This window comes from Podarcis cretensis (assembly GCF_951804945.1).
Source record: "Podarcis cretensis genome assembly, chromosome: 3".
Classification (NCBI taxonomy): domain Eukaryota; kingdom Metazoa; phylum Chordata; class Lepidosauria; order Squamata; family Lacertidae; genus Podarcis; species Podarcis cretensis.
In genome coordinates, this window is record NC_137172.1 from 8,554,839 (window position 1) to 8,561,398 (window position 6,560).

The 6,560-nt window shown below is 42.6% G+C and overlaps 1 long non-coding RNA gene across 1 annotated transcript; it reads left to right on the top strand.

Moving 5' to 3' along the window:
* Positions 1 to 730: 730 nt before the first annotated feature.
* LOC307212018 lies at positions 731 to 6,132 on the top strand. The gene is made up of 2 exons (XR_013836730.1): positions 731 to 1,300; positions 5,980 to 6,132. It is a non-coding gene; the product is annotated as an uncharacterized lncRNA (long non-coding RNA).
* Positions 6,133 to 6,560: the final 428 nt, after the last annotated feature.

The following is a 6,560-nucleotide window of genomic DNA, read 5'->3' on the forward strand; positions in this document are numbered from 1 at the left end:
TGTTCTTTTTTCCTTTTTGATGGTTTCTTTTTTTCTTTTTTTTTAGCTGTTTTTGCTTTTCTATTTTTTTCTATTTTTTTTTATTTTGGATATATTGTGTTCCTTTTTGTAATTCTTTAAAAATTTGAATAAATATTATTTTTAAAAAAAAAAAAACCCAAAACTTCCCTGTACAGAGCTGACTTCAGATGGCTTAGGGGTCTCATAACTGTTTCTGTCCCTACTCAGCCCTGGCTTGCAGCCCCCAAAAAGTCATTCACAAGGGAATGTGGCCCCACCTCTGCTTTACATGACTGTACCTCAAACTCCTCCTCTTTCCCTCTAGGGGCTGCTGTTGTTCGACGACCTATAAATAAGGAGCACCTTCTGTCCCTCCTCTGTGCGATCTCAGAATTTCCAGCAAATCGAAGCAGACATGAAGTTCTCCTACTTGATCTCTGTTTTTTTCCTCTTTTCTTTCCTCTTCCTGCTAAGGGATTCAGGTATTGTACAGAGTTTGCTTAGATTGTGGCAGGCACTGAAATAGCCACCAATTCTGCTATAACAAGGAAGGGGTTTTCTTAACAATGGCAAAGTTCCCAGAAACAGTGCTGTTTGCTCTGTCTTGCATGCACAAAAAATATTATAAATATTAGGGTGAGGGTGGGGTTTTTTTGGGGGGGAGTGGAGGGTTAAAAGAGAAAGTTTTATTATTTTGTTTAAAAAAATGATTTGGTTTTATTTCTTAACATTTCCATCATGTTGTGGCTTGCGGAAAAGAGCATGGTTTCAAATGAAATCTTAAATTCAAATAAAGGAAATTTAAATTATTTCAGGTGCTAAAAGCTCATAATTCGGACAGGTGCCATAAGCCTTTTTCAGAGAGATTGAACCAACCATTTCTTTATCTTTTAAAAGTAGAATAACCAGATATCTTGTTTTTGAGACTGAGGATTATAAAGATTGACCCTAGGACATTTATACAGTCGTACTTTGGAAGTCGAGCGAAATCTGTTTGGGAAGTCCGTTTCACTTCCAAAATGTTCAGAAACCAAAGCGCGGCTTCTGATTGGCTACAGAAAGCAGAGAACAGACTTAGAACGCTGTAGCTGGCAAGGAGCCCTAACTCGAAGCGAACCAATGTTTTTCTTTCTTGCCTTAAGCTTACGCTTCTGAACCATCTCACGAACCACAATCAGATGAAGAATGTGAGAAAGCCAAAGGGAAGTGTATGATCGAGTTTTGCTACACTGGCTGGAAGAAAATCGGGACATGCCCACCGCACCGCAAATGCTGCAAACCTCTGTAAGAGCTCCCTGAGGTAGATGTTGCCAGTCTTCCACTACAATTCCCATCAAACCCAGCCAACATGGTCAGTGGTCAGGGGTGTGTGGAATTGTGGTCTTGCAACTGCAGAGTCCTTAGCTGGTAAAAGATGGCCTAAAGCAGGCAGATCCAACGTCCAAAAGGTTGCCACCCACCATGCAATATCAAAAACTGGCAGTGATCTACCACACTCTCCCATTGCCATTCTTCAACTTAAACGTATTATATTTAGCTGGGGAAACCCAGCCAGATGAGTGGGGTATAACTAATAAATTACGATTATGATAAAAAAAACAATAACAATTTTTGAACAAATTGTTGAGCATATTCCCTCAGAATATTTATCTTAGGTGAAATCTGTACACGTATAAAAAACGCTGTGAAAATGCTTTTTTAAAAAAAAATTGAAAAATGCAGTGAATTTTGCATAGCTCACTTTCACCATCTAGTGTCGCGTTTGTATAGTGTACTTTGTTGTTGTTTAGTCGTTTAGTCGTGTCCGACTCTTCGTGACCCCATGGAGCAGAGAACGCCAGGCACTCCTGTCCTCCACTGCCCCCCGCAGCTTGGTCAGACTCATGCTGGTAACCTCGAAAACACTATCCAACTATCTCGTCCTCTGTCGCCCCCTTCTCCTTGTGCCCTCCATCTTTCCCAACATCAGGGTCTTCTCCAGGGAGTCTTCTCTTCTCATGAGGTGGCCAAAGTACTGGAGCCTCAGCTTCACAATCTGTCCTTCCAGTGAGCACTCAGGGCTGATTTCCTTCAGAATGGAGAGGTTTGATCTTCTTGCAGTCCATGGGACTCTCAAGAGTCTCCTCCAGCACCATAATTCAAAAGCATCAATTCTTCGGCGATCAGCCTTCTTTATGGTCCAGCTCTCACTTCCATACATCACTACTGGGAAAACCATAGCTTTAACTATACGGACCTTTGTTGGCAAGGTGATGTCTCTACTTCTCAAGATGCTGTCTAGGCCTGTCATTGCCCTTCTCCCAAGAAGCAGGCGTCTTTTAATTTCGTGGCTGCTGTCACCATCTGCAGTGATCATGGAGCCCAAGAAAGTAAAATCTCTCACTGCCTCCATTTCTTCCCCTTCTATTTGCCAGGAGGTGATGGGACCAGTAGCCATGATCTTAGTTTTTTTGATGTTGAGCTTCAGACCATATTTTGCACTCTCCTCTTTCACCCTCAATAAAAGGTTCTTTAATTCCTCCTCACTTTCTGCCATCAAGGTTGTGTCATCTGCATATCTGAGGTTGTTGATATTTCTTCCAGCAATCTTAATTCCGGCTAGGGATTCATCCAGCCCAGCCTTTCGCATGATGAATTCTGCATATAAGTTAAATAAGCAGGGAGACAAAATGCAGCCTTGTCGTACTCCTTTCCCAATTTTGAACCAGTCAGTTGTTCCATATCCAGTTCTAACTGTAGCTTCTTGTCCCACATAGAGATTTCTCAGGAGACAGATGAGGTGATCAGGCACTCCCATTTCTTTAAGAACTTGCCATAGTTTGCCATGGTCGACACAGTCAAAGGCTTTTGCATAGTCAATGAAGCAGAAGTAAATGTCTTTCTGGAACTCTCTAGCTTTCTCCATAATCCAGCGCATGTTTGCAATTTGGTCTCTGGTTCCTCTGCCTCTTCTAAATCCAGCTTGCACTTCTGGGAGTTCTCGGTCCACATACTGCTTGAGCCTTCCTTGTAGAATTTTAAGCATAACCTTGCTAGCGTGAGAAATTAGTGCAATTGTGCGATAGTTGGAGCATTCTTTGGCACTGCCCTTCTTTGGGATTGGGATGTAGACTGATCTTCTCCAATCTTCTGGCCACTGCTGAGTTTTCCAAACTTGCTGGCATATTGAGTGTAGCACCTTAACAGCATCATCTTTTAAAATTTTAAATAGTTCAGCTGGAATACCATCACTTCCACTGGCCTTGTTATTTGCAGTGCTTTCTAAGGCCCATTTGACTTCACTCTCCAGGATGTCTGGCTCAAGGTCAGCAACCACACTACCTGGGGTATATGAGACATCCGTTTCTTTCTGGTATAATTCCTCTGTGTATTCTTGCCACCTCTTCTTGATGTCTTCTGCTTCTGTTAGGTCCTTTCCACTTTTGTCCTTTATTATGGAAATCTTTGTACGAAATGTTCCTTTCATATCTCCAATTTTCTTGAACAGATCTCTGGTTCTTCCCATTCTATTGCTTTCCTCTATTTCTTTGCATTGCTTGTTTAAGAAGGTCTTCTTGTCTCTCCTTGCTATTCTTTGGAAATCTGCATTCAATTTCCTGTATGTTTCACGATCTCCCTTGCATTTTGCTAGCCTTCTCTCCCCCGCTATTTGTAAGGCCTCATTGGACAGCCACTTTGCTTTCTTGCATTTCCTTTTCATTGGGATGGTTTTCGTTGCTGCCTCCGGTATAATGTTACGAGCCTCCATCCATAGTTCTTCAGGCACTCTGTCCACCAAATCTAAATCCTTAAACCTGTTCCTCACTTCCACTGTGTATTCATAAGGGATTTGACTTAGATTGTATCTTACCGGCCCAGTGGTTTTTCCTACTTTCTTCAGTTTAAGCTTGAATTTTGCTATAAGAAGCTGATGATCTGAGCCACAGTCAGCTCCAGGTCTTGTTTTTGCTGACTGTATAGAGCTTCTCCATCTTTGGCTGCAGAGAATATAATCAATCTGATTTTGATGCTGCCCATCTGGTGATGTCCATGTGTAGAGTCGTCTCTTGTGTTGTTGGAAAAGCGTGTTTGTGATGACCAGCTTGTTCTCTTGACAGAACTCTATTAGCCTTTGCCCTGCTTCGTTTTGATCTCCAAGGCCAAACTTGCCAGTTGTTCCTTTTATCTCTTGACTCCCTACTTTAGCATTCCAATCCCCTATAATGAGAAGAACATCCTTCTTTGGTGTCACTTCTATAAGGTGTTGTAAGTCTTCATAGAATTGGTCAATTTCAGTTTCTTCAGCACCAGTAGTTGGTGCATAAACTTGGATTACTGTGATGTTAAAAGGTCTGCCTTGGATTCGTATCGAGATCATTCTATCATTTTTGAGATTGCATCCCAGTACAGCTTTTGCCACTCTTTTGTTGACTATGAGGGCCACTCCATTTCTTTTACGGGTTTCTTGCCCACAGTAGTAGATATGATGGTCATCCGAACTGAATTCACCCATTCCCGTCCATTTTAGTTCACTGATGCCCAGGATGTCAATATTTATTCTTGCCATCTCATTTTTGACCACCTCCAACTTACCCATGTTCATGGTTCTTACATTCCAGGTTCCTATGCAATATTTTTCTTTACAGCATTGGACTTTCCTTTCGCTTCCAGGCATATCCGCAACTGAGCGTCCTTTCGGCTTTGGCCCAGCCGCTTCATCAGCTCTGGATCTACTTGTACTTGCCCTCCGCTCTTCCCCAGTAGCATGTTGGACGCCTTCCGACCTGAGGGGCTCATCTTCCAGCGTCATAACTTTTATATGCCTGTTGTCTTTGTCCATGGAGTTTTCTTGGCAGGGATATTGGAGTGGCTTGCCGGTTCCTCCTCCAGGTGGATCACGTTTGGTCAAAACTCTCCACTATGACCTGTTCATCTTGGGTGCCCTGCTTGGCATAGTTCATAGCTTCTCTGAGTTCTTCAAGCCCCTTCGCCACGGCAAGGCAGACTTTGCCACAGGTTTAAAACATTTTATTCACAGCTGTGTAGCTGAGTCCTTAGTGTCTCCCCTCAAAACATACTGGGATCTCTACCCCCAATGCATTGGCTAAGCTGGCAAGGCTTGCATTACAATATTCTGTTACATGCAGCATCTGTTGAATAGCTAAGGCTGTGGCCCAAATCTCCATTGCTCCAGGTTGGATACAGCAGATGTCTTCCTCCATCTAGCTCTGTCGACCTCTGCGGGTCTCGGTTTGGGATCAGAGCACCATAGAAAAATCACAAGATGTGCTATTAGCCAGCATTTAAAAAGGATTTCTAGACCTTATGACTGCATGCAATGCCCCATGAAGTTTTAGGAGCCGCAGCAGTGCATGAATAAGATTTTGAGTGATTGAGGGCAAGACCTCAGGGTCATAGCTTGCTCACTGCTCCTCCCTATTCTTCTTCTTCTTCTTCTTCTTCTTCTTCTTCTTCTTCTTCTTCTTTTAAAAGGCATATTCAGTTTTGCAAAATGGTTGGGCAGGTGCATTTATTTTAGATGGAACACAGAGAGTCTTGCTCATATGTATTCTAGCACTCACAAAACTATGAGAATGATGTCGTTCGAAATGGCAGGCAGTATGGCATGCGGATGTAGCTGGTGATGGAAGCCCTCTAGTTGCTCCAGATGCCCCTTTGGCAGTTGTGGTGGGTTCTTGACATCCATGATCACTGCAAAATAATGACAAGGTTCATCAGAGGCAGAGGCCAAGCAAGCTCTTTAGCACAGAGAGTCTGGAAAATGCAGGCTTAAACAAATATTCCCCAGTTAACCACATGGCTGAGTTAGGATTTTGAACCTGCTTCTCATGCCTAGCTTGCGACAGGGAAGTCAGGCATCTTGTAGCCTGTTCATGTCACACGACATTCAGAACAGTAAATACATTTATGTCATTGTCCTTGCTCCCTCTGTTTTCAGCAACAAGGAGCTGAGAATATGTTTTGCTTCTCTGCCTTCAGGTAATGGAGTCGCACGAGAGTTGACTGCTTTGAGGTTTTCTACAATCAAGCAGTATATGAATGTTATGCAATAAATACATTCAAAGACCCCCTGCTAGTTCTGTCCGAATTTCTTCAGTTCGCATATAAGCTGCTCTTAGTTGTTTACTTCTACCATACCTCCTCATTTTATTATTGTTATTATTTGAGAATTTGAAGGGTACCTTCAAAATGTTTGAGACTACAGCTGCCATCTGCTGAGGGTTAGGCAAATGTGTCCAAATTTCTTCAGTTCAGTTCAGTTCTTCAGTTCCCATATAAACTGCTCTTAGCTTTTTACTTCTAAGATACCTGGCATTCTCTGTAGCAGCTATAAGGCTGCCCTACATTCAGAATTCCCTGGACATGGCCAGGATACAGCAGCCAGAAGCATTGTCTGGATGAAAATCACTGGAATATCCAGGAAAATCAAGGCACAAGGCAACCCATGTCACAAGTCTTAAAAATAGCTCATTATTATTATTGTTGTTATTATTAGAGATTTTTCATGATACCTTCAAAATGTTTGAGACTGCAGCTGCCATCTGCTAAGGGTCAGGCAA